The sequence below is a fragment of the Ornithodoros turicata genome, chromosome 3, assembly GCF_037126465.1.
Source record: "Ornithodoros turicata isolate Travis chromosome 3, ASM3712646v1, whole genome shotgun sequence".
In the NCBI taxonomy this organism is placed as follows: domain Eukaryota; kingdom Metazoa; phylum Arthropoda; class Arachnida; order Ixodida; family Argasidae; genus Ornithodoros; species Ornithodoros turicata.
Window position 1 is genome coordinate 61,191,580 of NC_088203.1, and position 12,079 is coordinate 61,203,658.

At 50.4% G+C, this 12,079-nt stretch overlaps 1 long non-coding RNA gene across 1 annotated transcript; it reads left to right on the forward strand.

Annotated features, from left to right (window-relative positions):
• Window positions 1-10,513: 10,513 nt before the first annotated feature.
• LOC135387188 (uncharacterized) lies at window positions 10,514-11,366 on the forward strand. The gene is made up of 2 exons (XR_010420924.1): window positions 10,514-11,084; window positions 11,142-11,366. It is a non-coding gene; the product is annotated as an uncharacterized LOC135387188 (long non-coding RNA).
• The last annotated feature ends 713 nt before the right edge of the window (window positions 11,367-12,079 follow it).

A 12,079-nucleotide genomic window follows, 5' to 3' on the forward strand; every position in this document is an offset into this window, starting at 1 on the left:
GAGAACCATCAGCTGAACAATATTTATATACAAATATATACATTAGTAGTAGGTACTGGACTCTCATGGTGCACAACGCCCAACTGTCCTGAACACGATTTAATTAGCAATTAGAGCTAATTGGGACCCCCCACATTAATCAGCACCCTCCAGGGAGCCACCACACTAATTGGGGAAAGTCTAACTCGTGTCCAGACCAGCTGAGCGTTGTGCACCATGAGAGTCCATAAAAATAAAAATAATAGGCAGAAAATAAAATAAAGAGATAGAAATAGAGTGGAGAGAAACAATTTATTCGAAAATCAACGATGCCGCGGCGAAGAAGCCGCTCCGCAACACCCGAGTGACCAGCGCCCGCCATGTTGGTAGTTTGCACCCAGCAGTTGCAGAGATCGACGACAGGTGGCCACTTAGTTGCAAGGCATCACACCAGATGGCGCCACCGTCATAGCTCTAGACGAGAAAGACAGAACAAGATACTAGCGGCAGGTAAAAATGACAGCACTGCCAAGCAAGTCTAGGCATGCGAGAGAAAAGGTCTAACCGCTACTGCTAAACAGAAAACAGTACACATCGGGGAAAAAGGCTTACGGGGACGATCGCTTAGGCCTAACCACAACACTACGCAGCTAACACAAGGCGGGAACCACACATCGCTAAACATGCGAGAAAAGGCTTAACACGAGCGCGGTCACCGCTAAACACGGCAAACATACGAGGAAAGAGGCTTACGGGGACGATCGCTTAGGCCTAACCCCAACACTACGCAGCTAACACAAGGCGGGAACCACACATCGCTACACATGCGAGAAAAGGCTTAACACGAGCGCGGTCACCGCTAAACACGGCAAACATACGAGGAAAGGAGCGCGCTTGGGCATAACCTCAACACTATGCAGCTAACACAAGGCGGGAACCACACATCGCTAAACATGCGTCAACAGGCTTGGACACCGCAAAACAAGTCTAAACATGCGAGAAAAGGCTTAACACGAGCGCGGTCACCGCTAAACACGGCAAACATACGAGAAAAGGAGCGCGTCAAATCACTCACTCACCTTTTCCCCCGCGGCAACTTCCAGGCAGAAACTGAGCGAGCGCGGAGAACACACACGTCTGCTCTCTACGAGAGGCAGCCAGAAACTGAGCGAGCGCGCGGAGCGCACGTCCGTCTTCCGCGACGGTCCGAGAGAAACTGAGAGAGGCGACGCGCAGCGGCCGCTATGGATGCGCGTGCGCCCTCTGCTCCACCCGTCCGCGCATGCGCGCGCGCGCTCCTAGCGCCCCCTGCGCCGGCCGCGGGTGTTTTCGGTTTCGGCTCTCTGCTGCGCGCGCGCTCCTAGCGGCGACGGGTGGCTTTTCAGTTTCGCTTTCATTCTCCGTTCTTTGCGCGCGCGCGTTTATCTGTATAAAGGCAGCGCGCACCGCGCTCGCGTCATCATTCTGACCGATACGTGGAAAACGCCATGTGTGGTTTATTCTCCTGCGCTTCTCGTCGTCGCAAGGAAAAGACAAAAAACGAAGAACTTCGCGAATTTATACGCGGCATCGTGGAGGAAGCCTTTCAAGTCCACCGTCTGGAATGGTTGCAAGCACGTCAAGAAATGTGTCAGGACAAGATGAAGATGCTCGACCGCATCTTAGCGGCGGACAGACTGGCGAAAAAGAAGTCCAACTTTAGCCTGGACAATCTGTATTGGGAACGCAGTTCCGATTTAGAGGACGACGACGAGGATGTGTAAATAAAAGCGATGCATTTCTCCTCGAGTCTCAGTCTCTTCTTTCTCTTCGTGCAACGTGTACGCACGCAACATGTCTTCCCCCGAACCTTTTCGTTTCCGTCATCCTTTTCGCTGTATCTTAAGCGGTCCCTCCATGTGCGGCAAATCTACGTTCGTTGCTAACGTGTTGAGGAACCTGAACGACGTGGTGGACAAGCCTCCGTCACAAATATTCTACGTGCAGAAATATGCTTCGCCGAGCATGCAGGACGAATTCGGGGACTCCGTAAAATTTACCAAGGAGCTACCGCGAGAGTGGGACACGTCGCGCGCTACGCTGATCGTCGTCGACGATCACATGACCGACGCCGGTTCCTTGAAGGAGGTGACCGATCTTTTCATTCGGGGTTCTCACCACGCCAACGCGTCGATCTTCTTACTCGTTCAAAACATCTTTTTCGACAGTAGCCATTTTAGAACAATATCCTACAACGCCAGTTACGTCGTCCTGTGGCGCACCGTGCGCAGCGTGCACCAGATGGAACATTTCGGCCAACAGCTATTTGGCAGAAAAAGATTGGAGTATTTTCTGGACGCATATAAACAAGCGATGTCGTCGCCCCACGCATATTTACTCGTGGATCTTCACAACTATACGCACGAGGATCACAGGTTGCGTAGCAATATCTTTCCGGGAGAACGTCAATATATCTACGCTCCGAAATGAATCTCCGCCCTCACCTCACTTTACTCAAAGTACTCTCCACTCTACCCCCTCCACGCCGCCGCGACGTCTTGAGACGTTCGTCCTCGTCCGACATGAAACACCTCTCCGAAATTTGCCTCAATGTATTGAACGGAAAGGTGGCTCTAGCTCCAGATACGTTCGCGCGTTTGAAGAAGCACAAACGCTTTTTACGACGGCTCGCCTACAAAAAGATTCACAAGAATCCGCAACGTTTGAAGCGCTATCTGTCTCAGCAGCGAGGACAGGGCGTTCTTTCGTCGGTGGTTCCTCTCCTGCTTTCCGCCGTGTTGAACCTTTTCGCCAATGGCCAAGAGAATTGAAGTGACCACCTCCATCGGAAACATTCTTTCCTCGAAGGAGAGTGACGACGTCAAAGTGAAACTCATACTGCAAGCACTGTATCGTATACTCAAGCAGTACGGATTTGACCCCTACGACAATAAAAACAAGGCGTCCGACGCTACAAATGACTTTGACTATTCGCTCCTCTCTCCAGAGGTGGACGAAGAGGAAGCGGAAAGGGTCGTCTCGGAATTAAAGAAGGTTCTTTCCTGGGATCGCGAGGGTTGTGTCTCCGTGTCGGGCAAGCCCATCAGACACTCCTCCGTTTACGAACTCGTCAATTATTTGTTGCAACGTAAAACGGGAAAGAAACCTTCCTGGTTCCCCAAAGTCTCGAAACTATTGCGTCTGATTTCTCTACCCAAATCTCGCGAGCCTCAACAGCAGCAGCAGCAGCAGCAGCAGCAAGGCTCCATTGCGTGGACGACTTATGGAGGGATATGAGAAACCAGAGGGTGGTTTGGGGGGTGTGGAACGCTATAGAAAAGCGCATCACTTGAGCAAAAAGAAGGCTCTCGCCATTCTCAGAAAGCTGGATGCCTACACGCTCCACCATCCGGTCAGAAGAAAGTTTAATAGGAGACGCATCATCGCGCTCAAGATCAACGACGTGTGGCAAATGGACCTCGCCGATTTTTCAAAATACAAGAGATTCAACGGTGGCTACCGCTACATTCTCGTGGCAATCGATTCCCTCTCCCGCTTTCTGCGCACCCTCCCGCTAAAGACGAAGCGCCCCGCCGAAATGAAAAGGGCCATGATAAGACTTTTTCGGGGAGGTAACGTACCTACACGCATCTTTTGCGACAGAGGCGGGGAATTCTACAACAAGACCGTCAAGGAGTATCTCTCACGAAAGAAGGTACAGATGTATTCTACCTTCTCTCCAGTAATCAAAGCGTCGCAGGCAGAGCGCGTCATACGCACTTTACGCGACAGAATATTCCGTTATTTTAGAGTAACGGGAAAATACCACTTCGTTTCCGCGCTTCCCAAGATCGTGCGCGACTACAACACCACCAAACACAGGACTTTGGGCATCAGCCCGTCCGAAGTCACGCCCGAAAACGAATTGGAGCTGTTCAATAAGATAAATGGGAAGCCCGTCGTACCCTCCGTGAAAAAGAAGCTCAAACTGGGGGATAAAGTGAGGGTCCTACTTCACAGAAAAGGTTTTCATAAGAGCTCGGAAGGGAGTTGGTCGCCTCAGATTTTCACCGTCTCCCGCCTGAGAGACACCTCTCCTCCCGTCGTGCACCTGGAAGATTACCGGGGTAAGGAAGTGGACGGATCTTTCTACCCGGAGGAGGTACTCGTCGTAACCCGAGACGCCAATCAGCCTTGGCCAGTAACGAAAGTGCTGAGGAAGAAGCAGGTGAACGGTCAGAGCTTCTCCTTGGTTCGCTGGTTCGGTTACGACAAAGAACACGACAGTTGGGTGCCGAGCAGCGACGTGGTCAAGATTGGGAAATGATGTCAGACATCTACGTCCACCTGCTCTCGAACGCCAGCATGGATAAGTTTCCCTCGAATAAACTCAACGCCTTCACGGTAGCTTTCGATAGTCCGCTTCAGCTCTCGAATAGGTATAAAGTCGGTCTGATGGATCTCAGCATAAGTAACGATTTTTTAAATATCGGGTACGAAAGGCAAGATGCGAAAATCGAGGTTTCTTTCGAGGACACGGTGGAAGCCGGCAGAACTTTTCGTGTCACCTCGGATCTCGAGAGGGATTTGGGAAAAGCCCTTTCGGAATTCGACGTTTCTTTCGCGTACAATAAATCGCGATACGACTTCGTCTTACCCGTGGACGTGAAAGCCGTGGAATTGGACCCTCGGCTCGCACAGGCGCTCGACGCCTCGCTAGCGTCCCGCGAAGCAGGTCGTGCGGTGAAACCCCCCAAATTGAGCGAACGCGAAGCCACCTCCATCTTATTGGAGCACGCCGCACCCGTCGCTTTCGGCGACGTCACTCTGAATTCGGAAACCACGTCCCTACGGAACACACTCAACAAGTATTTCCAGACGCACAAGCTGGACGCCTCGCTAGAATTCGCGGATAACGTGTACTCTCTGAAACACCGAAAGGGTTGCACGTACCGGAGCCCTTTGTCAAGCTGCTACATCTCACAGCCGTCGAGGGACACGAAGAAACGCTACGCGTCTCTCTCCCCATAGCGCGCCAATTTTCTTTCACGATCAAGACGAAAATTCCTCGATCTTTGCAAGTACATGTGCCTCCCGGCTATTATGCGACGCCGCAAGCACTTCTAAATGCGATTAATCAGCGCGTAGGCGAACGCGCGCGCTTCAGCTTCGACGGAACCGAACAGAAATGTAAAATTCGACTTTCCGAGGGCACCTCCACCCTAAGACTTTCCGAGTACCTGGCCGTGCTTTTGGGCTTCGAATCGCGTACCGTGTTCACGGGGGATGAGGATGCTACGAGCTCCGTCGAGGTACTCCTGGAACCCCCGTTTCACAACATAATCGTGTACACGGATATCGTGGAACCCACGTACGTGGGGAGCGGGAAAAAACCTATATTAAAAATACTACCCTTTTATTACGAGAAAGACAAGCACGTCGTCACCTACACGTTAGATAACATCCAGTATTTTAACCTGTCTCAATTCGAAATTCCTTCAGTGACGATCGTTCTCGCGGACGAAACGGGAAGACGTTTGCCGTTGCGGTCCAAAGGCAGAACCAATCTAACGTTGCATTTCAAATATGTACCGTAATTCCCCCAAAATAATTCCCGTGTACACGGGACCCCTTTTCCAACGAGGGGGCGGTGTGTTGAGCAACATATCCAAGTTTATCGTTCCCATCTGGCAGCAAATAAAACCGATCGCCAAGAGAACGTTGAAGCGCTTGGCGCGGAATTTGGCCGATGGCGAAGGAATATCGCGCGCAGTAAAAAAGACGGCCATAGCAACGGGGAGAGACGTGCTGGATTCCATGGAGGGCTCTGGAAGCAACAACAATGGGAAGAAACGCCGCAAACGACAACAAAAGGCGCCGACACACGACGCACCTGCAGATATCTTTGGTACGCCGTGAAGGTCACACATCCGCTGCGCGCGCTCCGTCATGACGTCAACGAAAGGAAAAATACAGACGCCGATCTGTCTAACGAGTGACGTGATGATATTCGAACCCCCTTCCATTCAATACGGCGTGGAAGATACTTCGTACCAACTTTTTTATCCGGTCAACGGGGTAAATAATTCCGTGATCGAGTTTTGTATTCAAAATTTGCAAAGGGCACACTTGGATCTCTACGGCAGTTTCGTGTCTTTGACCGTGCGCATTGTTCGCGACGACGGGGAAGAAATGGACGAGAAAGATGTCGTTTTCCCAATAAACCACCTGTTGAGCGGCATGTTTAAGACGGTCACCGTTTATGCGAACAACAAACTCGTCAGTTCCAACGAGTTGTACGCCTACAGGAGTATTTTGGACGTCGTGCTTCATTCCACGCCCGCGGCTCAAGAAACAGTGCACGCGGCTGGACTTTATGTCGAGGACGACGAACATTTAAAGGACGATTACGACGTCTCGTCTCGCGGTCCGAAACAACGTTACGAAGCGACGAAGGGTGGAAAATACTTTAACCTGGTCGGACAGATCAATACCGACCTGTTTCAACAGCCGCGCCTGATGGTACCTGCCGTCGAAATTCGCGTCGTTTTCCTGTTAAACAACGACGAATTTAAACTCGTATCGGTCCCCAAAGACAAGAAAACGTACAATTACGAGGTGGACATTAAAGAAATGACGTTACACTTGAAAAAGGTGACGCTGGCACCTTCCCTATTTTTGGAATACGAGCGGCGGCTTCAGACCACGCCGGCCATCTACGTGTTACGCGGATTGGAAACCAAGGTGCGGAGCTTGAGTGCCGGGAGCTTGGACGCTCACTTTGAAAACGTTTACCCAGAAAGGGTACCTTCCAAATTATGCGTCGCCCTGCTCGCCACGTCCGACTTTCTCGGCGACATCCAATCGAACCCCTACAAATTCCGTCATTACGACCTGTCTCATTCGATGCTCTCCGTGGACGGCCAGCAAGTGCGAGCCGAGTACGACTTTCAGAACGACCTCGTCAAAATTCCCTACTTTAACTTCTTGCAAGAACTGGGAGAGAAACATTTCAAGTATAGCTACGAGCGATTTAAAACGAACGGGTTCCTTCTCTACTTCAACTTGGACGTGGACAAGTGTTCTTCTCCTTCGCATTTGAACGAGTGGCGAAAAGGAAACGTTCGCCTGCAATTACGCTTCGCTAAAGCCCTTCCACACGCGGTCACCGTCCTCTTGATTTCCGAGTGTCCCAAGCTCATGTACGTCGACAAGGACCGTACGGTCACCTTCCCATAAGAAAAGATGTACGAGAGCGACATCTTGGAACTCGTGTCCCTGAACCCCCTCGCTTCCTCCATGCTCAGAGGCATTTGCGCTTCCGACGAAGCCTTCGTTTTACGCAAGCCCGGCTATTTAATCATCAATACCGAAGAGCGAAGAAGGCGCGGGCAGCACTGGGTGCTCTACCTGAAAAACTACGACGGGTCTGCCGTGTTTTTCGACAGCTACGGACTTCCCCCCATCGAAGCAAACCTTCGAAAGACTTTACCTGTAGTGGACGAGTATAACGACAAGTGTATTCAATCGCCTTTTTCGCCTTACTGCGGGCTTTTTTGTATCTACGTAGCCACGCGCATGTCGAAACGCTACAGCTTGAAAAGTTGTGTATCCATGTTTTCCTGTAACCTCGAAGAGAATGACGAAACAATAAAACGTCTCCTCGTGAGCGAACTCGTTTCGTAAAAAATAGACTATTTATTCACGACATACACAAGACCCTTGCGAGACGATCTTCCAACGTGCTGACCCGACGCTCACCGCCAGTTTGCACCGTGACGTCGAGGGATGTGTGGAGAAGCCAGTAGCGACGGACGATAGGTCGGTTGAAACCCGCGTTGATGAGACACGGGTCGACTGTCTCTCCTCGTCTATACTTCTCCAGCAGCTCGAGCTTGTAATCTACGAAACGCTTCATTTTCTTTGCAATCTTCCCGCTGACGGTGAACAGACGTAAGGGTATCGTCTTGAGAATCGAGCGAAAGTCTCCCTCGCAGCTATCGCCGTGAATATAATCGCGTAATCGCAGCAAGTCCCGATACATTCGTGTTTGCACAAAGGTGGCAAACCTCTGCTCGGGCGTCATCATGACTGAGACGGAATGAGAGTAGACAACCTTTTTTTATTTCTCGTTATACATGAATTAGGCTCCAGCTTTGGTTTCGTAGCCGGGAAGGCAGCCCAAATACGACGAAGGCTCGAGTCTAACCAATGGCTGGGGTTTCTCGACCAGAGTCCACCGCAGCGACAGGTAGTCAGTTGATCGCCGATTCGCAAAAAGAAGGTCTTTGGAGGAGGCTTGAAGGTTAGAACCAGGGGTAGATCTCCCGTCAGTAGCCATTCGTAATCTGCAACGAAAGGAGTGTGAGAAACGCGTGTTTTTATATCTCAAACACACACACGTACAATCTTCTTCAGTCACAGAGTGACACTGATGGTCCATCTTCTCCATCTTCCTTCAATAGTCGAAGTCCTTCGCAACGTACTTCGAACGGTACCGTCCGACAGCCGAGAAACGGGCGAATCAATCGGTCCGTCCAATGCTTTTGCTCTGAAAAAAAATGTGAACGATTGTAGAACGTATTAAAAAAATAGCGAGGAAGCGTACCTTTGGACCACAATCCACCGCAATTGGTGCAGAAGAAGCGGGCCCTGCCAATCTCCCGAAATATGTGAGGCGGGAAAACACCGACTTCACGCGCAGCAAAAGTGTTGTACACTGGAAACGAAACTCTTCAAACATTTCGGCGATGATGATGACGTCATGGGTATATTACTTACGAGGATCTACCAAGCTGATCATAATGGAATGACGATCGAACGTTCGCTTCGACATTTATAGTAAAGCTTTGCCTCTCACTCTCTATGACGTCATTGAACGTGTTTGGGCATGTTAAGACGTGTTTGAACATGTTTGAACATGTTCGGACACGGGCGGCGAAGTCGCCCCTGGACACACTCGTTCCTCTCTCTTCCTCTTTATGACGTCATTGAACGTGTCTGAACATGTTTGGACGTGTTTAGACACAGGCGACGAAGTCGTCCCTGGACACACTACTTCCTCTCTCTCTCTCTATGACGTCATTGAACGTGTTTGAACATGTTTGAACGTGTTTGAACATGTTGTGACGTGTGTAGACACGAACCCCGCAATACGAAAAACGTCACGCAGTACGAATTAGATTGGTGGTTAGTGTGTCGCGCCCAGTGTAGAAGGATCCTGGGTTCGAATCCCACTCTGGGACGGTTACACAGGATGTGACAGCGGGTCGTCTCTCTCTCTCTCTCTCTCCGTCTTTGTAGTCCTTGGACGTGTCTGGTCTCGAACCCCCTGTGTCTCCCCTCCTCCTCCTCCTCCTCCTCGCACGATATTGGAGGAACAAAGGGCGGCATCTTGTCACAGAAGCAAAGTGGCGGATTTACGTAATCGATGTATATGACGTGAATGGGGTTAGTGCGAGCGTGAGAACCCTGTACTATAAGATGGTCATCCCCTGTACCCCCCTTGTCCACTATTCTCGAATCAAGAGTCCCGAGAAAATGCTGCATACGTTCCAGACGATTTTGGACCTTCTGGTCCACATTCGTCCGCCGTTTGGTAAGTTTTTCTCTATCTCTTCTTGTTTAGAAATAGTTATTTTCTAATACCTAACGTTCCTCTGTAGGTTTCACTGTGACACACATTGTGCAGCTATTTTTCCAGCTGATCCCCGGTGCGGGGGGAGATGTGCCCCGCTTGGAGATGGAGACGTTTTTGCAAGCGTTCGCCATCGTAGACGAAGAAGACATTGAGACGGCCACCACAGAAGTGCTCATGGCGTGCTACGGCAGGGAGTGGCGAGAAATCGCTGTGCAGCGGGGACTAGAGGGGGAGCTCTTTTTCAGAGTGCCCCGAAGCTTAGAGGAGCATACTTTACCGCTAGAAGGTACTGCTCCTTTAAGCTTCGGGGAAGCGGAGCACCTCCTCTACTCCCTGGTGCACCAGTGGAACAGAGCGAGTGCAGCGGGTTGGAGAGAACTCGCTGAACGCTGGATGGCGAGTCAAATACCGTGAGTGTTTTTCGATTGTGGTTTTTGTTCGTAGAATCCTTATTCTGGTTCTTTATTACTAGATTGGATCCCTGGGTTCTTATAGAAGACCATGAAGCACCCATGTAAACACGCCAGCCAATAAACGCATATCGTCTTTCGCATCACGCGACTCTCTCTCTCTCTCTCTCTCTGCCCCAATACAATAGGAGAATAGGAAACCACAGATCCTGCGTATAAAAGCGAGCGTGGGATAGACCGCAGTTAAAGATGATGATGTCGACGATGTCACCACCACCACCACAACGTTCGGTCTGCTTCCGCAGGAGGTAAGTGCATTTGTATGTGTTTAGATCGATGTTTGATTAATGCCTCCTTTTCTCTATTTGCTAGGTACACACAGGAGAATTATTTCAAATTGGGGGGAGGGACTTCATGCCTAACATGAGGTCCGATTAGGCTCCGCGAAGTTCAAAATTAGGGGGAGAATCGCCCGCATTATTCAAAATTGGGGAAGGACGTGAATTCATGGCGAATATGAATTCTGATTAGGTTTAATGGGGAATTGTGGGGCGTCCCCCGCCCCAGTCAAAATTGGGAATGGGTAAGAGAATTTATGTCCAATATGAATTCTGATTAGGCGTAATGGGGAACATTTGGGGGGTACATTTTAATCTGGCCTTATTCAAAATTGAACTCCTTCTTTCATTTTTCGTTAGATTATTCCAAAACGAGGGGGAGAATTCGTGCATAACACGAATTTCATTAGAGACCATGTTGATTATACAAAATTAAGGAGTTCTTAAAGGGAGAATTATTTCAAATTGGGGTTAAATTAAAACCTTCTTTCATTTTTCGTTTGGTTGACATCGTCGACATCCTATGCGTTATTGCAAAGGCGTCGAATAAGACATGGCGCGGTGTCCAAAGTACAGACGCCATCAGCGCAATGACAGGGGGAGGAGACGGTTGATCGAAAACCCACGAGGGGCATTCATCCACGACGAGAGTCGTTTCGTGGAGCAAAATGTAAGTCGAGTGGTTCTGCTGTGAGAGGGGCATTCATCCTCGACGCGAGGCATTTCGTGGAGCAAAATGTAAGTTGACCGTCTCTGCTGTGAGAGTGTATTCTATGTATGACATTGTTTTTTCAGGAACCGCTGTCGTCGCATATCATGCAGCACAGGAAAAGCCGTCCAGCAACCTCCCCGTTAGGCCCAACTGCCTTCCTGTATAGCAGTACGACCCCTCCTTGTACAGCATTGGGCAAGGAAGACCGTGAGCGCCTTTGTGAATCGAGTGGCCGTGGAAGAAAGAGCAGGCATCTATCGACCAAGTCCTTTGTATGTATTCAATAAAGATGTTTCAGTGAAAGAACACACAGAGTCTCGTCAAAGTTATTCGGACTGTTTAATGCGTTGCATGTCAATAACCAATCGGTATTTCAATAAATCAGTGACAAAGTTGACGATGTAGACTGCTTGCAAATGTCGCTGCTTCCGCAGGGCGTGCTTAATATGAGCGATGGCACGAGCGAGAAGGTCCACGATGTCTGCAGCGATGTAGTTGAATTCTGCGTTGGCCAAGCTCACAAATTCGCTCATCAGTCCCAGGGGTCCGTCAGGAACCGTTATGCAGACGTTCTTGTAACGGGCGTAAATTCGACGCACCATCTCCTGCAGCGGCCCCGGCGAGATCTCTCCTATATTGCCAAAGCCTACCATGTCTATCACGTAGCGAAAAGCAGTGATGACGAGCTCGTTGCGGGGACTTTCGCCGTTGAAACATTCCTTCTCCACTTCTTCCCAAGAAGCGTGGGTACGGGAACAATTTTGTAAAGAGTGGTAGCTGAACATCTTCACGTAGTGATGACGCGAGCGCGGTGCGCGCTGCCTTTATACAGATAAACGCGCGCGCGCAAAGAACGGAGAATGAAAGCGAAACTGAAAAGCCACCCGTCGCCGCTAGGAGCGCGCGCGCAGCAGAGAGCCGAAACCGAAAACACCCGCGGCCGGCGCAGGGGGCGCTAGGAGCGCGCGCGCGCGCGCGCATGCGCGGACGGGTGGAGCAGAGGGCGCGCGCGCATCCATAG